Source organism: Mustela putorius, unplaced genomic scaffold, assembly GCF_011764305.1.
Source record: "Mustela putorius furo isolate JIRA1106 unplaced genomic scaffold, ASM1176430v1.1 tig00003905_pilon_pilon_pilon, whole genome shotgun sequence".
Lineage (NCBI taxonomy): Eukaryota > Metazoa > Chordata > Mammalia > Carnivora > Mustelidae > Mustela > Mustela putorius.
In genome coordinates this window covers 283,649-307,111 of record NW_025422053.1, presented here as the reverse complement: position 1 = coordinate 307,111, position 23,463 = coordinate 283,649, and the positions used below count along the sequence as shown (strand labels likewise).

The window sequence follows — 23,463 nt, the reverse complement described above, 5'->3', positions numbered from 1 at the left end:
CATCTTAGTACCTATAACTTTAGACCCAACTTGTCTGCGATGAATTTTGCCATTCCGGCTTTCTCTTTTGCATGGTATCTCCTCACCTGATACATTCTCAATCCCTTTTGCATTTTAAGTATTTTTCTTGAACAGCGTGGATCTGTAACCCCCTGATAGGTGCTTTAATAGAAAAAGTCAGTCTGTACACATTTAAATTAATGATAAACAGTCATGATTTTATTCCTTCCATCTTATTTTGTTTGTTTTTTATTTTCCCCATTTTTGATGTTTTTAATCAAGTTCATTCTTTTTCTACTTGATAAATATAGAAGTTCTTTGCATTTTTCGATGACAGCTTAATTGAGATATAATGCACAGGCCATACCACTCACCATCTAATGTGGACAATTTAATGGCTTTCACTATAGTTAACTATACTATACTGAACTACCTACACATTTTCATCATCCTCAAAAGAAAACTTTAGCCATCACCACCAGTCTTAGGCAACCGCTAATCTACTTTCGGTCTCTGTAGATTTAGCTATTCTGGAAATTCCATATAAATCAAATTATGCAGTATGTGGTCTTCTGTGACTGACTTCTCTCAATCAGCAGAATGTTTTCAAGGCTCCTCTGTGTCGTGGCACATATCAAAATTCTATTCCTTTTCAAGGCTGAATAATATTCCACTGGCTGGGTGGATCACATTTTATTTATCTCTTCATCAGTTGATGAACATCTGGGTTGTTCTCACCTTTTCCCTATTACGAATAAACCCTAAACCTTCATGCACAAGTTTTTGTGTGGGCATAGTTTTTTTCTTGGCTCTATACACAGGAGTGATATTGGTGTGTCATATGGCAACTCTGTGTTCTGCATTTTGAGGAGCTACTAAACCATTTCTAATGTGGCTGCGCTATTTTCCAAGCCCACCAGCAATTTACAGGTTCCAGCTCTTCACATCCTTCCAACACCTGCTTTTGGGTTTTTTGATAGTAGCCATCCACGAGGGTGGGAGGTGGTATCTCACCATGGTTTTGATTTGCATTTCCCGAATGATTAGTGATGTTGAGCATATTTTCACGTGCTTATTGTCCCATATATTTTATATATACCTTATATGTATCTTTAAATATATATATTTTCATATTTTATTTATATTTAAATACATATTTAAGAATGTAAATATATTTACATAAATATGTTTATATAAATATGTGATAATGTAAATTATATTTATATATACATTTATATATTAATGTATACATTTGGATATTGGAGAAATGTATATTCAAGTTCTTTGCTCATTTTTTTAAAAGATTTTATTTATTTATTTGAGAGAGATTTATTGAGAGAGATCACAAGCAGGCAGAGAGGCAGGCAGAGAGAGAGAGAAGCAGGCTCCCTGCTGAGCAGAGAGCCTGATACGGGGATTGATCCCAGGACTCCGAGTTCATGACCTGAGCCGAAGGCAGCAGCTTAACCCTCTGAGCCACCCAGGCGCCCCTCTATGCTCATTTCTTAACTTGGTTGTCTTTTTATTTGAGTTGTAAGAATTCTTCACACAGTCTGAATGCATGTTCCTTATATATGACCTGCAAATATTTTCTCCCATTTAGTGGCTTGTCTTTTGACTTTCTCAATGGGGTCCTTGGAAGCACAAAACTGGGATATTTTTGGTTGAGTCCCATTTATTAATTATTTTTTTTTTTAAGTTGCTTGACTTTGGTGTTTGGCTGAGGAGCCGTTGTTAGATTCAAGACCACTAACATTTACCTTTGTGTTTTCTTCTGAAAACTTTATCATTTTACTTTATTTTTATTTTTTAAAAGATTTTATTTATTTGAGAAAGAGACAATGAGAGAGAGCATGAGCGAGGAGAAGGTCAGAGGGAGAAGCAGACTCCCTGTGGAGCTTGGAGCCTGATGCAGGACCCGATCCGGGAACTCCGGGATCATGACCTGAGCAGAAGGCAGCCGTCCATCCAACTGAGCTACCCAGGCATCCCGAACTTTATCATTTTAATGCTTACATTTATGTCTTTGATGCATTTGGGGTAATTTTCTCTGTATGGTGTGAGGCAGGACTCCTGTTTCATTATTTGCATGTGGCTGCTTGGGAGTAAAATACTGTTCTTACCCCCCATTGAATTGTTTGGCACCCTTGTCAAACATTAGTTGACTGTAATTTATTTTCCTTTTTTTTTCACGTGCCATGTATATTATATTTCTAGGAAAAAGGAATCCCAGGATTTTCCCTCCTGCCTGGATTCCTCCTTCTTCATGGTGCATGATGCCAGAAGAATTTTTCCATGCAGTGAAACCAAACTGAGGGGATGGAAATATTCTGCCACTTTTCTAGATCTTTCAGTTATACAAGTCTAGGGCTGGTCATGCCACACTTGTTTAACTTGCCCGTGAGGTTCACAGCAGTTTTCCCAGCTCTGTGGTCATCAATAATTTCAAATTTGCCAATGTACTCATGCTTCGTCATCACAGTGAGGAAACGGGATGATGACTTTGGTGCATGGCCTCCTAAGAACCTGGCCTTCGCCCCCCCTTTCAGCAGTGTTAATGTTCTTGAGGGCATCTGTGGGACATTTGTTCACACTGTTACTGCGGCACGGAAAGATAACAGAAAAACCTTTATTCCCTTTTATTAATATTTGGTCTTGTTCTCCTTCCCTTTCTCATAACTGAATGCATATTTCCCCTCCGTCATTTGAAAACTGCATACTGTTCTCCAGCTGTTTTCCCCAGACGAGACCTTGTGTATCAAGAATCCTTATTTCACGGTTATTATACACAATCTTAAAGATTTATGACTGTCCTCTTATTTTACACATTCATACACATGAAGCACTAAATACGAACTTTATCTGAATGGCTAAATGTTGGCCAACACAGAAGCCAGTTTTAGTGGGAACTTCTAGGATAAAGATATAGTCTGAAGTTTTTGTTCTTTAAAAAAAGCCTTCATGGGGTGCCTGGGTGGCTCAGTGTGTTAAGCCGCTGCCTTCGGCTCAGGTCATGATCTCAGGGACCCGGGATCGAGTCCCACGTCGGGCTCTCTACTCAGCGGGGAGCCTGTTTCCTCCTCCTCTCTCTCTCTCTCTCTGCCTGCCTCTCTGCCTACTTGTGATCTCTCTGTCAAATAAATAGGTAAAATATTTAAAAAAAAAAAAAAAAGCCTTCATGGGGGGCCTGGGTGGCTCAGTGTGCTAAAGCCTCTTGCCTTCAGCCCAGGTCATGATCCCAGGGTCCTGGGATCAAGCCCCGCATCGGATTCTCTGATCAGTGGGGAGCCTGCTTCCCCCTCTCTCTGCCTGCCTCTCTGCCTACTTGTGATCTCTGTCTTTCAAATAAATAAAATCTTAAAAAAAAAAAAAAAAACTTTCAAGGGGGTTCAGAGTCAGACAGTCCCACACTTTTGGATCGACTCATGTAGCCCTAGGTCTCCTCCCGGTGCCTGTGTGTGTGTGTGTGTGTGTGTGTGCCTCTGGGTGTCTGTGTGCCTGTGTGTAAAGAGGACCTGGCAATGTCATCATGGCTGCAAATGCCCCAAGAAAGATCAGGCTGATGAGGGGTTAGCTGTCTGGTGGGCAAGTCATGTTCACAGCCCAGTTTAAGGCTGGTTAAGTGGGATCAGGTGTAGGGTCTACACCCTTCTGCCCACGGTTTATCCTGAGAGCCTGAAGGGATGGGTCCATGACCCAGGAGCGGGGCTAACACAAACAGTATCCACTAACCCTGACTCTGACACTGACTGTGAGCCTGCCCCAAAACCTCACCCAAGCCCTAACCATGACCCTGACCCTGAACATGACTGTGATCCTGACCTGAACCCTAAACCTAAACCTAAGCCTGACACTAACCCTGATGTGGACCCTGAACCTAACCTAACTCTGACATTACCGTAACCATGACTCATACCAAACCAGGACCCTGACCCTTACCTAATCCTAACCCTGATGCTGACCTAACCCTGACCCTAACCCTATCCCTGACCGTGACTGTGAGCCTGACGCTAAACCTAAACCTAAAGGTAATTCTAACCATGACCCTCTTCGGACCCTGAACCTACACCTAACGCTGACCGTGACCCTAACACTAACCCCTACCCTAAACCAAACCCTAACCCTTACCTTATGCTGTCAATCCTAACCCTAACCATAATCCTATTTCTAAATCTAACCCTAACCCCAATCCCAAACCCTACCGCCAAAACCTAACTGTGACACTGAACCGAACATTGACCCTAAACCAAAGCCTGACATTAAACCTGACCCTGGCCCTGAACTTCACCTGACCCTGACCCTGTCCCTAAACCTAACCATGACACTAACACTGACCACTACATTACCCTGTCCCTGACGGGATAGTAGACTTTAAACCAATACCTGAACATGACCGTAAACCTGACACTGGCGCTAAACTTCACCCTGATTCTGACCAGACCATGATCATAAACCTAAACCTGACCCTAAAGGTGACGCCGACCCTGACCTGAACACTAAACCTGACCCTGACTGTGAGCCTGACCCTAACTCTAACCCTAAATGTAACTCAGACCCTGACACTAACACAGGCCGTACCCCGAATCCTATTGCTGAACCTAACCCTAACACTAACCCCTAACCCTAACACGGACCCTGACCCTAACAAGTTCTAACCCTAACCGTCAACCTAACGCTAAACGTAGATCTAACCCAAAACATTAACAATAACCCTGACCCTATACCTGACTATGATCATAACCCTAAACCTGAACTTTGCCTATACCAGACCCTGACCTTAAACCTGACCCTGGCCCTGACCCTAAACCTAACCATGACACTAACAATGTCCACTACATAACCCTGTCCCTGTCCTGAATGTGGACTTTAAACCTGTCCCAAACCTAACCCTGACCTGACATGACCTTACCCCCAAACCAAAACTTGACCTGACCCTAAAACTGACCATGACCCTGAACCTGACCCTAAACCTAACCATCAGCCTAACACTGACCCTGAGCCTGATTCTGACCATAACGCTAACCCTGAACCTACTGTGATCCTGACCCTAAACCTAACCATGAACCTAACCCTAACCCTGACCCCTCCCCTAAACCTTACGCTAACCCTGACCCTAAGTCATTATTAACCCTAACCCTAACACTAACCTGGTCTAAACCCAGCTCTGTTCCCTCCAGCGGAGAAAACAGCTGCACCCAGGCCTCCCATGGGCTGGGCGGAGGCTGTATGGGGGTCACTGGATGGGCACTGCATTGAGTGGAGTGTGAGCCTTGAGCAGCTTGGGGACTGGTGGCTCAGGGAGCTCTGGTGGAGCAGGAAGTTTGGTAAGGAGACCCCAGACAGTCGTGACCTCACTTCCTTGACGACAGAGCCCAACGGAATTGAAACCCACGTATCCAGGCACCCCCTTACAGAGAAAACCGCCATGCCCAGCTCATTTCTAGGCACATCCTAAAGGAAGCGACATGTTCTCTGTTGTACTAAAGCCGAGAGGATGCAGGGAAAAGAGAGCTCGCCTGCCAGACACGTCCCCTCCCTGGCAAGTCATATCAGGTTTCCCCAACACCGCAGGCCCTTTGGCTAATAAAATTAAAAGGTGACACCAGGAGTCGTCGGCTCCGAACCTCCTCACCCCACCAAACCTGACTTAGGTTCTGGGACTTCATCATTTTTGGCGCGAGCCAGCAGGAGTTTTTTGTGAGTCTTTACATTTGGACTCTGAGCTTCGGTGCAAAATTGGAGGGGAGGAGTCAAGATGGCGGAGAAGTAGCAGGCCGAGACTACTTCAGCTAGCCGGAGATCAGCTAGATAGCTTATCTAAAGATTGCAAACACCTGAAAATCCATCGGCAGATCGAAGAGAAGAAGAACAGCAATTCTGGAAACAGAAAACAACCACTTTCTGAAAGGTAGGACCCGCGGAGAAGTGAATCCAAAGCGACGGGAAGATAGACCCCGGGGGGGGAGGGCCGGCTCCCGGCAAGCGGCGGAGCAACCACGAACAAAATCAGGACTTTTAAAAAGTCTGTTCCGCTGAGGGACATCGCTCCAGAGGCTACCCGGGGCAAAGCCCACACGGGGTCAGCGTGGCCTCAGGTCCCGCAGGGTCACAGAAGGATCGGGGGTGTCTGAGTGTCGCAGAGCTTCGGGTATTGGAACGGGAAATCCGGCTACAGAGAAAGAGCCGACAGTAAGCTCGCAGCTCGGGGTGACCTTGAACCGGTCGCAGGCTCGGTGAGCTCGGAGCGCGGCCGGAGGTCAGGCAGACGGGAGTAACTGGGCCCGGTTCTCTGAGCGCGCACTGAGGAGTGCGGCCCTGGGTTCTCGGCTCCTCCGGGCCGGAGACCAGGAGGCCGCCATTTGTATTCCCGTCCTCCGAACTCTACAGAAAGCGCTTAGGGAACAAAAGCTCCTGAAAGCAAACCCAAGCGGATTACTCACCCCCGCCCCGGGTAAGGGCGGTGCAATTCCGCCTAGGGCAAAGACACTTGAGAATCACTACAAAAGGCCCCTCCCCCAGAAGATCAACAAGAAATCCAGCCGAGACCAAGTTCACCTACCAAGGAGTGCGGTTTCAATACCAAGGAGAGCAGCAGAATTCCAGAGGAGGAGAAAGCAAAGCACGGAACTCATGGCTTTTGCCCTGTGATTTTTTTTAGTCTTGCGGTTAATTTAATTTTTTCTTTTTCATTTTCATTTTTTTTTTTTTTCTCGCCTTCGGGTAAATTTTTTTTTAACTGTTACCTTTTTCTTTTTTAACGATTTTTTACTAGTTTATCTAATACATATATTTTTTCTTTTTTATATTTTTCTTAGGTGTTTTCTTTTTTTTTTAAATTCTTTTTTTTTTTTTCTTTTTTTTTTTTTTTTTTTTTTTTTTTTTTTTCCTTTTTTTTGAACCTCTTTTTATCCCCTTTCTCCCCCCTCACGATTTGGGATCTCTTCTAATTTGGTTAAAGCATATTTTCCTGGGGTTGTTGCCACCCTTTTAGTATTTTACTTGCCCCCTCATATACTCTTCTCTGGACAAAATGACAAGACGGAAAAATTCAACACAAAAAAAAAGAACAAGAGGCAGTACCGAAGGCTAGGGACCTAATCAATACAGACATTGGTAATATGTCAGATCTAGAGTTCAGAATGACAATTCTCAAGGTTCTAGCCGGGCTTGAAAAAGGCATGGAAGATATTAGAGAAACCCTCTCGAGAGATATAAAAGCCCTTTTTCTGGAGAAATAAAAGAACTAAAATCTAACCAAGTTGAAATCAAAAAAGCTATTAATGAGGTGCAATCAAAAATGGAGGCTCTCAATGCTAGGATAAATGAGGCAGAAGAAAGAATTAGTGATATAGAAGACCAAATGACAGAGAATAAAGAAGCTGAGCAAAAGAGGGACAAACAGATACTGGACCACGAGGGGAGAATTCGAGAGATAAGTGACACCATAAGACGAAACAAACATTAGAATAATTGGGATTCCAGAAGAAGAAGAAAGAGAGAGGGGAGCAGAAGGTATACTGGAGAGAATTATTGGGGAGAATTTCCCCAATATGGCAAAGGGAACGAGCATCAAAATTCAGGAGGTTCAGAGAACACCCCTCAAAATCAATAAGAATAGGCCCACACCCCGTCACCTAATAGTAAAATTTACAAGTCTCAGTGACAAAGAGAAAATCCTGAAAGCAGCCCGGGAAAAGAAGTCTGTAACATACAATGGTAAAAATATTAGATTGGCAGCTGACTTATCCACAGAGACCTGGCAGGCCAGAAAGGGCTGGCATGATATTTTCAGAGCACTAAATGAGAAAAACATGCAGCCCAGAATACTATACCCAGCTAGGCTATCATTGAAAATAGAAGGAGAGATTAAAAGCTTGCAGGACAAACAACAACTAAAAGAATTTGCAAACACCAAACCAGCTCTACAGGAAATCTTGAAAGGGGTCCTCTAAGCAAAGAGAGAGCCTACAAGTGGTAGATCAGAAAGGAACAGAGACCATATACAGTAACAGTCACCTTACAGGCAAAACAATGGCACTAAATTCATATCTCTCAATAGTTACCCTGAATGTTAATGGGATAAATGCCCCTGTCAAAAGACACAGGGTATCAGAATGGATAAAAAAAAACAAAACCCATCTATATGTTGCGTCCAAGAAACTCATTTTAAGCCCGAAGACACCTCCAGATTTAAAGTGAGGGAGTGGAAAAGAATTTACCATGCTAATGGACATCAGAAGAAAGCAGGAGTGGCAATCCTTATATCAGATCAATTAGATTTTAAGCCAAAGACTATAATAAGAGATGAGGAAGGACACTATATCATACTCAAAGGGTCTGTCCAACAAGAAGATTTAACAATTTTAAATATCTATGCCCCCAATATGGGAGCAGCCAACTATATACACCAATTAATAACAAAATCAAAGAAACACATCAACAATAATACAATAATAGTAGGGGACTTTAGCACTCCCCTCACTGAAATGGACAGATCATCCAAGCAAAAGATCAGCAAGGAAATAAAGGCCTTAAACGACACACTGGACCAGATGGACATCACAGATATATTCAGAACATTTCATCCCAAAGCAACAGAATACACATTCTTCTCAAGTGCACATGGAACATTCTCCAGAATAGATCACATCCTGGGTCCTAAATCAGGACTCAACTGGTATCAATAGATTGGGATCATTCCCTGCATATTTTCAGACCACAATGCTCTAATGCTAGAACCCAACCACAAAAGGAAGTTTGGAAAGAACCCAAATACATGGAGACTAAACAGTATCCTTCTAAAGAATGAATGGGTCAACCGGGAAATTAAAGAAGAATTGAAAAAAATCATGGAAACAAATGATAATGAAAATACAACGGTTCAAAATCTGTGGGACACAACGAAGGCAGTCCTGAGAGGAAAATATATAGCGGTACAGGCCTTTCTCAAGAAACAAGAAAGGTCTCAGGTACACAATCTAACCCTACACCTAAAGGAGCTGGATAAATAACAAGAAAGAAACCCTAAGCCTAGCAGGAGAAGAGAAATCATAAAGATCAGAGCAGAAATCAATGAAATAGAAACCAAAAAAACAGTACAACAAATCAACGAAAGTAGGAGCTGGTTCTTTGAAAGAATTAATAAAATTGATAAACCCCTCTCCAGACTTATCAAAAAGAAAAGAGAAGGGACCCAAATAAATAAAATCATGAATGAAAGAGGAGAGATCACAACTAACACCAAAGAAATACAAACTATTATAAGAACATACTATGAGCAACTCTACGGCAATAAATTTGACAATCTGGAAGAAATGGATGCATTCCTAGAAACATATAAACTACCACAACTGAACCAGGAAGAAATAGAAAGCCTGAACAGACCCATAACCAGTAAAGAGATTGAAGCAGTCATTAAAAATCTCCAAACAAACAAAAGCCCAGGGCCAGACAGCTTCCCGGGGGAATTCTACCAAAACATTTAAAGAAGAACTAATTCCTATTCTCCTCAAACTGTTCCAAAAAATAGAAATGGAAGGAAAACTTCCAAACTCATTTTATGAGGCCAGCATCACCTTGATCCCAAAACCAGACAAGGATCCCACCAAAAAAGAGAGCTATAGACCAATATCCTTGATGAACACAGATGTGAAAATACTCAACAAAATACTAGCCAATAGGATTCAACAGTACATTAAAAAGATTATTCACCACGACCAAGTGGGATTTATTCCAGGGCTGCAAGGTTGGTTCAACATCCGCAAATCAGTCAATGTGATACAACACATCAATAAAAGTAAGAACAAGAACCATATGATTCTCTCAATAGATGCTGAAAAAGCATTTGACAAAGTACAGCATCCCTTCCTGATCAAAACTCTTCAAAGTGTAGGGATAGAGGGCACATACCTCAATATCATCAAAGCCATCTATGAAAAACCCACCGCAAATATCATTCTCAATGGAGAAAAACTGAAAGCTTTTCCGCTAATGTCAGGAACACGGCAGGGATGTCCATTATCACCACTGCTATTCAACATAGTACTAGAGGTCCTAGCCTCAGCAATCAGACAACAAAAGGAAATTAAAGGCATCCAAATCGGCAAAGAAGAAGTCAAATTATCACTCTTCGCAGATGATATGATACTATATGTGGAAAACCCAAAAGACTCCACTCCAAAACTGCTAGAACTTATACAGGAATTCAGTAAAGTGTCAGGATATAAAATCAATGCACAGAAATCAGTTGCATTTCTCTACACCAACAGCAAGACAGAAGAAAGGGAAATTAAGGAGTCAATCCCATTTACAATTGCACCCAAAACCATAAAATACCTAGGAATAAACCTAACCAAAGAGACACAGAATCTATACTCAGAAAACTATAAAGTACTCATGAAAGAAATTGAGGAAGACACAAAGAAATGGAAAAATGTTCCATGCTCCTGGATTGGAAGAATAAATATTGTGAAAATGTCTATGCTACCTAAAGCAATCTACACATTTAATGCAATTCCTATCAAAGTACCATCCATCTTTTTCAAAGAAATGGAACAAATAATTCTAAAATTTATATGGAACCAGAAAAGACCTCGAATAGCCAAAGGGATATTGAAAAAGAAAGCCAACGTTGGTGGCATCACACATCCCGAACTTCAGGCTCTATTACAAAGCTGTCATCATCAAGACAGCATGGTACTGGCACAAAAAACAGACCCATAGATCAATGGAACAGAATAGAGAGCCCAGAAATAGACTCTCAACTCTATGGTCAACTAATCTTCGACAAAGCAGGAAAGAATGTCCAATGGAAAAAAGACAGCCTCTTCAATAAATATTGCTGGGAAAATTGGACAGCCACATGCAGAAAAAAATGAAATTGGACCATTTCCTTACACCACACACGAAAATAGAGTCAAAATGGATGAAGGACCTCAATGTGTGAAAGGAATCCATCAAAATCCTTGAGGAGAACAGAGGCAGCAACCTCTTCGACCTCAGCCGCAGCAACATCTTCCTAGGAACAATGCAAAAGGCAAGGGAAGCAAGGGCAAAAATGATCTATTGGGATCTCATCAAGATCAAAAGCTTTTGCACAGCAAAGGAAACAGTTAACAAAATCAAAAGACAACTGACAGAATGGGAGAAGATATTTGCAAACGACATATCAGATAAAGGACTAGTGTCCAGAATCTATAAAGAACTTAGCAAACTCAACACCCAAAGAACAAATAATCCAATCAAGAAATGGGCAGAGGACATGAGCAGACATTTCTGCAAAGAAGACATCCAGATGGCCAACAGACACATGAAAAAAGTGCTCCATATCACTCGGCATCAGGGAAATACAAATCAAAACCACAATGAGATATCACCTCACACCAGTCAGAATGGCTAAAATCAACAAGTCAGGAAATGACAGATGCTGGCGAGGATGCGGAGAAAGGGGAACCCTCCTCCACTGTTGGTGGGAATGCAAGCTGGTGCAACCTCTCTGGAAAACAGCATGGAGGTTCCTCAAAATGTTGAAAATAGAACTGCCCTATGACCCAGCAATTGCAATATTGGGCATTTACCCTAAAGATACAAACGTAGTGATCCAAAGGGGCACGTGTACTCGAATGTTTATAGCAGCAATGTCCACAATAGCCAAACTATGGAAAGTACCTAGATGTCCATCAACAGATGAATGGATCAAGAAGATGTGGTATATATACACAATGGAATACTATGCAGCCATCAAAAGAAATGAAATCTTGCCATTTGCGACAACATGGATGGAATAGAGCATATCATGCTTAGCGAAATAAGTCAAGCGGAGAAAGACAACTATCATATGATCTCCCTGATATGAGGAAGTGGTGATGCAACATGGGGCTTAAGTGGGTACGAGAAGAATAAATGAAAGAAGATAGGATTGGGAGGGAGACAAACCATAAGTGACTCTTAATCTCACAAAACAAACTGAGGGTTGCTGGGGGGAGGGGGTTTGGAGAGAAGGGGTGGTATTATGGACATTGGGGATGGTATGTGTTTTGGTGAGTGCTGTGAAGTGTGTAAACCTGGTGATTCACAGACCTGTACCCCTGGGGATAAAAATATATGTTTATAAAAAATAAAAAATCATATTAAAAAAAACTGATAATCATGTCCAAAAAATGGGCAGAAGACATGAACAGACACTTTTCCAAAAAAGGCATACAAATGGCTATCAGACACATGAAAAAATGCTCATCATCACTAGCCATCAGGGAGATTCAAATCAAAACCACATTGAGATACCACCTTACACCAGTCAGAATGCCCAAAATCAACAAGACAAGAAACAAGTGTTGGAGAAGATGTGGAGAAAGGGGAACCCTCTTACACTATTGGTGGGAATGCAAGTTGGTACAGCCACTTTGGAAAACAGTGTGGAGATCCCTTAAGAAATTAAAAATAGAGCTACCCTATGACCCTGCAATTGCATTACTGGGTATTTACCACAAAGATACAGATGTAGTGAAAAGAAGGGCCATCTGTACCCCAATGATCATAGCAGCAATGGCCATGGTCACCAAACTGTGGAAAGAACCAAGATGCCGCTCAACAGACGAATGGAAAAAGAAGATGTGGTCCATATATACAATGGAGTATTATGCTTCCATCAGAAGGGATGAATACCCAACTTTTGTCTCAAATGGATGGGACTGGAAGAGATTATGCCGAGTGAAGTAAGTCAAGCAGAGAGAGTCAATTATCATATGGCTTCACTTACTTGTGGAGCATAAGGAATAACATGAAGGGCACTGGGAAATGGGAGAGGAAAAGTGAGTTGGGGGATATTGGAGGGGGAGACAAGCCATTAGGGAGTGTGGTCTCTGAGAAACAAACTGAGGGCTCTGGAGGAGAGGGGTGCAGGGGCTTGGGGGAGCCTGGTAGTCGGTATTAAGGAGTGCATGTATTGCATGGAGAGCTGGGTGTGGTGTATAAACAATGAATCTTGGAACACTGAATAATTACTGAATATAACACTGAATAATTAAACAAAGTTTAAAAAAAAAAAGTGACACCAGGGGGCTCAGAGTCAGAGAGTCCCACACATCTTATCCAATTGTGTAACCCTAGGTCTCCTCCCCGTCTCTGTGTGTGTGTGAGTGCGAGTGCCTCTGGGTGTCTGTGTGTCTGTGTGTAAAGAGGACCTTGCCATGCCATCGTGGGTGGAGATGCCCCAAGCAGGATCAGGCTGATGAGGGTTTAGATATCTGGTGGGCAAGTCATGTTCACACCACAGTTTAAGGCTGGTTAAGTGGGATCGGGTGTAGGGTCTACACCCTTCTGCCCAGGGTTTATCCTGAGACCCTGAACGGATGGGTCCATGACCCAGGAGCGGGGCTAACCCTAACAGTAACCACTAAACATGACCCTGACAGTGACGGTGTGCCTGCCCCAAACCCTAACCCAAGCCCTGACCCTTACCCTGACCCGGAACGTGACTGTGATCTTAACCTGAACCCTAAACCTAAACCTAAGCCTGACACTGACCCTGATGTGGAACCTGAACCTAAACCTAACTCTGACATTACCGTAACCATGACTCAAACCTAACCAGGACCCTGAACCTGACCCTAATCCTAAACCTGACGCTGACCTAACCCGGTACTAACCCTATCCCTGACCGTGACAGTGTGCTTGACACTAACCCTAAACCTAATGGTAACTCCAACCATGACCCTAATAAGGACCCTGAACCTACATATCATGCAGACCCTGAACTTAACACTAACCCCTACACTAAACCAAACACTAACCCTGACATTACTCTGTCTATCCCTAACCCTAAACATAACGCGACTTCTAACTCTAACCCTAAACCCAATCCCAAATCCACCGCCAAAACCTAACTGTGACACTGAACCGAACATTGACCCTATACCAAAGCCTGACACTCAACCTGACCCTGGCCCTGACCTTTACCTGAACCTGACTCTGACCCTAATCCTACCCTTGACACTAACTCTGACAACTACATAACCCTGTCCCTGACCCGAATGTGGACTTTAAACCAATACCTGAACCTGACCGTAAACCTGACACTGGCGCTAAGTGCACCCTGACACTGACCCAGACCATGACCATAAACCTAACCCTGACCCTAACAGTGACCCCGACCCTGACCTGAACACTAAACCTGACCCTGACTGTGAGCCTGACCCTAACTCTAACCCTAAATGTAACCCAGACCCTGACACTAACACAGGCCATACCCCGAATCCTATCACTGAACATCACCCTAACACTAACCCCTCACCCTACCACGGACCCTGACCCTAACAAGGTCTAACCCTAACAGTCAACGTAACGCTAACCTTAACACTAACTCTAAACTTTAACAATAACCCTGACCCTATACCTGACTATGATCATAACCCTACCCCTGAACTTTGCCTATACCAGACCGTGACCCTAAACCTGACCCTGGCCCTGACCCTAAACCTAACCATGACCCTAACAATGACCACTATATAACCCTGTCCCTGACCTGAATGTGGACTTTAAACCAATACCTGATCTTGACCGTAAACCTGACACTGGCCCTAGACTTCACCCTGACCCTGACACAAGCAATGACCATAAAGCTAAGCATGACCCTAACAGTGAGGCTGACCCTGACCCTAACACTAACCCTGACACTGACTGTGAGCCTGCCCCAAACCCTCACCCAAGCCCTGACCATGACTCTGACCCTGAACCTGACTGTGATCCTGACCTGAACCCTAAAACTAAACCTAAGCCTGAAACTGACCCTAATGTGGACCCTGAACCTAAACCTAACTCTGACATTACCGTAACCATGACTCAACCTAACCAGGACCCTGACACTGACCCTAATCCTAACCCTGATGCTGACCTAACCCTGACCCTAACCCTAACTCTAGCCCTGACCATGACTGTGAGCCTGAAGCTAACCCTAAACCTAAAGGTATCTCTAATCATGACCCTCGTCGGACCCTGAACGTAATCCTAACGATGACCTGACCGTAACACTAACCCCTACACTAAACCAAACCCTAACCCTGACCTACCGCTGTTTATCCCTAACCCTAACCATAACCCTACTTCTAACTCTCACCCATCCCCAATCCCAAACCCTACCGCCAAACCTAACTGTGACACTGAACCGAACATTGACCCTAAACCAAAGCCTGACCCTAAACCTGACCCTGGCCCTGACATTCACCTGACCCTGACCCTGACCCTAATCCTAACCAGGACACTAACACTGACCACTACATAACCCTGTCCCTGACCCGAATGTGGACTTTAAACCAATACCTGAACCTGACCATAAACCTGACACTGGCAATAACTTCACCCTGACCCTGACCCAGACCATGACCATAAACCTAACCCTGACCCTAACAGTGACCCCGACACTGACCTGAACACTAAACCTGACCCTGACTGTGAGCCTGACCCTAACTCTAACCCTAAACATAACCCTGACACTGACACTAACACCGGCCCTGACGCGAAACCTAACGCTGAACCTAACCCTAAAACTAACCCCTAACATTATCCCTGACACTGACCCTAACACGGTCTAACCCTCACCTGCAACCTACCTCTAACCCTAACCCTAACCCCACTTAACAATAATCCTGACCCTCTCCCTGCCCTAAATCATAACCCTAACTCTGACCTTTGCCTATATCAGACCCTAAACTTAAACCTGACCCTGGCCTTTACCTTAACACTGACCCTAACCCTGACTGTAAACCTAAATCTGACCCAATCCGTGAGCCTAAACAGAATCGTAACCCCTAAGCGAACCCTGACCCTGAACCTACTCATAAAACAGAACCTACAAAACCTGACCACACCATAACCATAAACCTAATCCTGACCCTGACCCTAACCCTGACACTAAACCTGTCCCAAACCTAACCCTGACCCTGACATGAACCTTGCCCCCAAACCAAAACTTGAACCTGACCCTAAATGTGACCATGACCTTTAACCTGACCCTAAACCTAACCGTCACCCTAACACTGACCCTGTCCCTGACTCTGACCGTAATGCTAACCCTGACCCTACTGTGAGCCTGACCCTAAACCTAACCATGAAACTAACCCTAACCCTGACCCCTACCCTAAGCCATCCACTAAACCTGACGCCAACGACGTCTAACCCTAACCCTGACCCTAAGTATTTCTTTACCCTAACCCTAACACTAACGTAGTCTAATCCCAGCTCTGTTCCCTCCAGCGGGGATAACAGCTGCACCCAGGCCTCTTAGGGGCAGGTGGGAGGCTGTATGGGGGTCATTGGAGGGGCACTGCATTGTGAGCCATGAGCAGCTTGGGGACCGGCGGCTCAGGGAGCTCTGGTGCAGCAGGAAGTTTGGTAAGGAGCCCCCAGGCAGTGGTGAACTCACTTCCCAGACGACAGAGCCCAACGTAATTGGAACCCACGTATCCAGCCACCCCCCAATACAGAGAAAACCCCCCTGCCCAGCTCATCATTTCTAGGCACATCCTAAAGGAAGCAACATGTTCTTCTGCTGTACTGAAGCCAAGAGGATGCAGGGAGAAGAGAGCTGGCCCGTCAGACACGTCCCCCCCTCCCTGGCAGGTCATATCAGGTTTCCCCAACGCCTCAGGCCCTTTGGCTAATAAAATCAAAAGGTCACAGCAGGGGGCTCAGAGTCAGATATGCCCACACCTTATGAACAACCAGTGTAGCCCTAGGTCTCCTCCGCATATCTCTTTGAGTGTGTGTGTGTGTGTCTGTGTGTAAAGAGGACCTGGCCATGCCACCAAGGGAGGATATTCCCCAAGCAGAATCAGGCTGATGAGGGGTTAGATGTCTGGTGGGCAAGTCATGTTCACACCCCAGTTTAAGGCTGGTGAAGTGGGATCAGGTGTAGGGTCTACACCCTTCTGCCCAGGGTTTATCCATAGACCCTGAATGGATGGGTCCATGACCCAGGAGCGGGGCTAACACTAACAGTATCCACTAACCCTGACTCTGACACTGACTGTGAGCCTACCCCAAACCCTCACCCAAGCCCTGACCATGACTCTGACCCTGAAGCTGACTGTGATCCTGACCTGAATCCTAAACCTAAACCTAAGCCTGACACTGACCCTGATGTGGACCCTGAACCTAAACCTAACTCTGACAATACCGTAACCATGATTCATACCTAACCATGAACCTGACCCTGACCCTAATCCTAACCCTGATGCTGACATAACCCTGACCCTAACCCTACCCCTGACCGTGACTGTGAGCTTGACGCTAACCCTAAACCTAAAGGTAATTCTAACCATGACCCTCTTCGGACCCTAAACCTAAACCTAAATCTGACTGTGACCCAAACACTACCCCTACCCTAAACCAAACCCTAACCCTGACCTTATGCTGTCAATCCTAACCCTAACCATAACCCTATTTCTAACTCTAACCCTAACTCCATTCCCAAACCCTACCGCCAAAACCTAACTGTGACACTGAACCGAACATTGACCCTAAACCAAAGCCTGACCCTAAACCTGACACTGGCCCTGACCTTCAACTGACCCTGACCCTGTCCCTCATCCTAACCATGACACCAACACTGACCACTACATAACCCTGTCCCTGACCCGAATGTGGACTTTAAACCAATACCTGAACCTGACCCTAAACCTGACACTGGTGCTAAACTCGCACCCTGATCCTGACCCAGACCATGACCATAAACCTAACCCTGACCCTAACAGTGACCCCAACACTGACCTGAACACTAAACCTGACCCTGACTGTGAGCCTGACCCTAACTCTAACCCTAAATGTAACCCAGACCCTGACACTAACACAGGCCATACCCCGAATCGTATCAATGAACCTAACCCTAACACTAACTCCTAAACCTACCACGGACCCTGACCCTAACAAGGTCTAACCCTAACAGTCAACGTAACGCTAACCCTAACACTAACTCTAAACTTTAACAATAACCCTGACCCTATACCTGACTATGATCATAACCCTACCCCTGAACTTTGCCTATACCAGACCGTGACCCTAAACCTGACCCTGGCCCTGACCCTAAACCTAACCATGACCCTAACAATGACCACTATATAACCCTGTCCCTGACCCGAATGTGGACTTTAAACCAATACCTGATCTTGACCGTAAACCTGACACTGGCCCTAGACTTCACCCTGACCCTCACCCAGGCAAAGACCATAAAGCTAAGCCTGACCCTAACAGTGACGCTGACCCTGACCCTAACACTAACCCTGACACTGAATGGGAGCCTGACCCTAACTCTAACCCTAAATGTAACCCTGACCCTGACACTAACATGGGCCCTGACCCGAAACCTAACGCTGAACCTAACCCTAAAACTAACCCCTAATACTATCCCTGAGTCTGACCCTAACCCGGTCTAACCCTAACCCTCATCCTACCTCTAACCCTAACCCTAACCCCACTTTAACAATAAACCTGACCCTCTCCCTGACCCTGATCATAACTCTATCTCTGAACTTTGCCTATGTCAGACCTTAACCTTAAACCTCACCCTGGCCTTGCCCTTAAGACTGACCCTAACACTGTCTATAAACCAACTCTGACCCAATCCGTGATTCTGAACAGAATCGTAACCCTAAATCTAACCCTGATCCTCAACCTACTCACAAAACAGAACATAAACATAAAGCTGACCTAATCCTAACCCTGACACTAAACCTGTCCCAAACCTAACCCTGACCGTGACATGAACCTTCCAGCCAAACCAAAACTTGATCCTGACCCTACATCTGACCATGACCCTGAACCTGACCCTATACCTAACCGACACCCTAACAGTGAACCTGACCATGACTCTGAGCGTAATGCTAACCCTGACCCTACTGTGAGCCTGACCCTAAACCTAACCATGAAACTAACCCTAACCCTGACCCCTACCCTAAGCCTTATGCTAACCCTGACCCCAATGACATCTAACCCTAACCCTCTGCATGTCCTCCGTCCACTTGTGATATCTCTCTGTCAAATAAATAACAAATAAAATCCTAAAAAAAAGAATGAATCTACTTTTAAATAATAGCTTAAAAGGGGCACCTGGGTGGCTCAGTGGGTTAAGAAAACATGTAGACCAGTGGATTAGAGTAGAGTGCCCAGATATGGACCATCAACTCTATGTTCAAAAAATCTTTGACAAAGCAGAACAAATTACACAGTGGAAAAAAGACATCCTCTTCAATCAATGATGCTGGAAAAATTGGACAGCTATGTATGGAAGAATGACACTCAACCATTCTCTTATACCATACATAAAGATAAATTCGAAATGGACAAACGACCTCAACGTGAGGCAGGAATCTATCAAAATCCTAGAGGAGAACATAGGCAGTAACCTCTTGGACACTGGCCACAACAAATTCTTTCAAGACATGTCCCCAAAGACAAAGGAAACAAAAGCAAAAATGAACTTTTGGGACTTCATCAAGATCAAAAGTTTCTGCACAGCAAAGGAAACAGTCAACAAAATGAAGAGACAACCCACGGAATTGGAGAAGATTTTCACAAAGGACATTACAGATAAAGGGCTGATATCCAAGATCTATAAAGAACTCCTCAAACTCAACACACACACAAAAAAACAGATAATCATGTCAAAAAATGGGCAGAAGACATGAACAGACACTTCTCCAAAGAAGACATACAAATGGCAAACGGATGCATGAGAAAATGTTCATCATCATTAGCCACCAGGGAGATTCAAATCAAAAGCACATTGGGATACCACCTTACACAGTTAGAAGGGCCAAAATTAACAAGGCAATAAACAACAAGTGTTGGAGAGCATGTAGAGAATGGGGAACACTCTTACACTATTGGTGAGAATGCCACTTGGTGCAGCTACTTTGGGATACAGTGTGGAGACTCCTTAAGAAATTAAAATTAGAGCTACCCTATGACCCTGCAATTGCACTACTGAGTATTTACCCCTAAGATACAGATGCAGTGAAAAGAATGGACATCTGTACCCTAATGTTTATAGCAACAATGGCCACAGTCATTAAACTTTGGAAAGAACCAAGATGACCTTCAATGGATGAACGGATAAAGAAGATATGATCCATTTTTACAATATAGTATTATGCTTCCTTCTGAAAGGAAGGATACCCAACTTTTGTATCAACATGGGCGGGACTGGAGGAGATAATCCTGAGTGGAATAATTCAAGCAGAGATTATCAATTTTCATATGGTTTCACTTAATTGTGGAGCATAAAGAATAACACAGAAGACACTGGGTGATCAAGAGGAGAAGTGAGTGGGGGGAAATTGGAGGGGGGGACAAACCATGAGAGACTCTGAGAAACAAACTGAGAGTTTTGAGGGGAGGGGGCAGAGGGTTGGGTAAGCCTGTTAATGGGAGTTATGGAGGGCACATATTGCATGGAGCACTGGGTGTGGTGCATAAACAGTGAATTTTGGAACCCTGAAAAAAATAAAATAAAAATGACAACAACTCCTTTTCCCAACATGTGGTAGGAGTCCCCCAAATGATTGGATGCCTGACCAATCCACTGGATGTTGAAGGTCCTCCCACTTCAAAAAGACCAAGAAATATCCAATCCCAAAACAAAGTAAGGGCCAGCTCCAACTCATAGAATACCACCTGCTCTCCCTTAGATAGTGTGCTGTTGCTTTAATAAACCCGCCTTCTGCTTTCACTTGGGCATTGATCTCTAATTCTCACGGGCCAACAATAAAAATAATGATGGTTTATCATTACAATTCATAGAAAAGGAGGTACAGGGAAATGGAATGAAAGGGAATAACAAAGTAGGTTCATAAGTCAATCTTCCTTGTAAAAAAATTAACCTGAAAGTGCGTTTCTGCCACCTCTCTCCTGTTTGATATGATAAAGCATGACCACGATACATGAATTATAGTTCGGGATTTTGAAAAGCATAATAGCTTTATACCAACACTTGAGCTTTTATTTATTTGTTTATTTATTTATTTATTTATTGCTAACAAGATAGCTCGATTTGATATGCGGTTCCTGACAACCAACCTCAGAAGTAATTCCATCTTCATGAGAATTCAGAAAGAACCACAAACCAAACCTCAAAATAGATTCAAAGAGAAAATACTCTTAAAAAAAATTTCCCTTCCTGGGGCACCCGAGTAGCTCAGTGAGTTTGCCTCCCTGGGCCTTTGCGTTCAGCTGAGGTCATGATCCTAGGGTCCTGGGATTGAGCCCCATGTCTGGCTCTCTGCTCAGCAGGGAGCCTGCTTCCACTTCTCTCTCTGCCTGCTCTCTGCCTACTTGTGATCTTTGTCAGTCAAATAAATAAATAAAATCTTTAAAAAAAATTTCCCTTGGGCACCTGGGTGGCAGAATGAGTTAAAGCCTCTGCCTTTGGCTCAGGTCATGATTCCAGGGTCCTGGGATCGAGCCCCACATCAGGCTCACTCCTCAGCAGGGAGCCTGTTTCTTCCTCTCTCTCTGCCTGCCTCTCTTCCTACTTGTGATCTCTATCAAATAAATAAATAAAATCTTTAAAACTAAAATTTCCCTTCTTATCAGAAGCAGACCAAACCACTAAAAAATTCCCCAGAAAGCTTCATCTAAAAGGCTGTACTTTCTTCAGACACCCAGCAGGACCTTCTTCTCTGGGCCTGGTATTTCTTCAATGGCCTATTCCAGAGAATAAGACACTAAACTACTGAGCGCCAAGGGCCTCAGAACCATGAAAGAGATGATGAGGGGCACAAAGCATGCCTCTGGTTACCAAGAGGGTATGTAAACGTTTGCTGCTTTTCTGCATTTTTCAAAGCTGAGTTTTTAGCTGGAGGCCGCTCCTTTAGGATAATTTGATGATACCGTATAGTAAAAGCTATTATATGATCTTTTACAAACCATTTCCTATCTTTGCATTCTCATGTGCCAAGACAGACACAGATTATTTAAAACCCTGAAGAGAGTGCTATTGCATTTAAATTGCCTGTAACCTTTGTGCAATAGATTTATGATTGATGATAGATTTAGTTAAAATATAACTGTTTTAAATATTTATTCTCAGTAAACGATTTCAAAACTATGCTCATTTAAGGAATTTGGTGCATAATCCCTTTTCTATTAAACCATAGTGCAAGGACCAATGCCGCGCTTCCGAGAGAACCCCAAGCTCTTTTTCTAGAATGGTCATATGCGTGTGTATCAGGCGTCCTCTTTTCACTCCCTTTGTGGAGCACCTACCATGGAGGTCATGTAATAACCAATAACCAAAAAAAAACAAACAAAAAAACCCAAACATCCAGGTCTAAGTGATTCGCGGGTGCCATTATGCAATGGCGGACCCTGCCTGGAGACTAGGAGACTGCTCAAACAGATCACGGGCAGGCATCTCAGCTCAGGCATGTGCTGGGGAAGCTGGTTCCCGGCTTTGGGCACAATCAGGAAGCCAGCAAAGTGGCCCGAGAGTGCAGCCGTGGTTTAGGTCTGATGATCCTTTTGCAGCCAGGCAGCGCTCGGACACCCGCTCGGGGAGCCAGGCTAGGAGGCCGCTCAGCGCCTTCGCTGGCCACGCTCGCAGGCCCCCAGGGCTTTGCCGGCGCCCGTGCCCCGGGCCCGTGCCTCAGGACGGAGGGGGAGGGGGCCGAGGGCGGGGGCGGCCGGGAGAAGGGTCTTTGCTAATTGTGGAATCCGGAAGTGAGCTCGCGGAGGACCTGGCGGAGAGTCTGAGAGGAGGTGGAGGGGCTGGCGGAGGAGGGGCATGCAGCGCTGCGTTGCTGTGCTGTGGCCCAGTCCGCACTGCAGGACCCCCGCACTCCCGTGCTCGCGCCCAGCCCCTGAGGCCGCGCTGTTCCGCTCCCGAGGCCCGCTGCCCCGCCCCGCCCCATGGCTTCTCCGGAAGACCCTCTGAGAGCAGGTAAAGTGACACCGCGCTGCGCCCTCACCTGGAGCAGAAAGCGCGGGCCGCGAGCTCGCAGGGCTGTGGGGACCCAGCCTCCCGCGACCCACGGGGCAGCGGGACCACCCCAGACGCCGCGCTGCACCGGGTTCTGCACGGGATAGGGCCGGGGATGGCGCCGCCCGAGGTGCCCCCCGCCAGCGGGCGCGCTAGCCCCCATCGTTCAGCAACCCCATGCGTGCATGCCAAGGTCCCCCCTTCCCTTGTCTCCCGCCATGGCCCCGCCGCTTTTGTTCTGGACTTGGGATCCTAGGTGGAAACTAGTCCCTCAGACCTCCCTGGCAGCAAGGAGCACAGGGAGGGATTCTCGGTTTTTCCACCCTGGCTCTTCCTCTCTCCACATTCACATGCCTTCTTGTGTCCTTTCCTCTCCTCATTGTCACTTTTATTAAATGGTTTTGTTCTGCATGTTGACCCGCAGAGCGATTTCATGAATGAATATACAGGAAACTGAGTCGGAGCCCACCTGTGAGAGCCCACCTGTGGAGGCCTTT

At 45.0% G+C, this 23,463-nt stretch overlaps 1 pseudogene; it reads right to left on the bottom strand.

Annotated features, from left to right (window-relative positions):
* Positions 1-1,923: 1,923 nt before the first annotated feature.
* Positions 1,924-23,129, bottom strand: LOC123388610 (annotated as a pseudogene).
* Between the last annotated feature and the right edge of the window lie 334 nt (positions 23,130-23,463).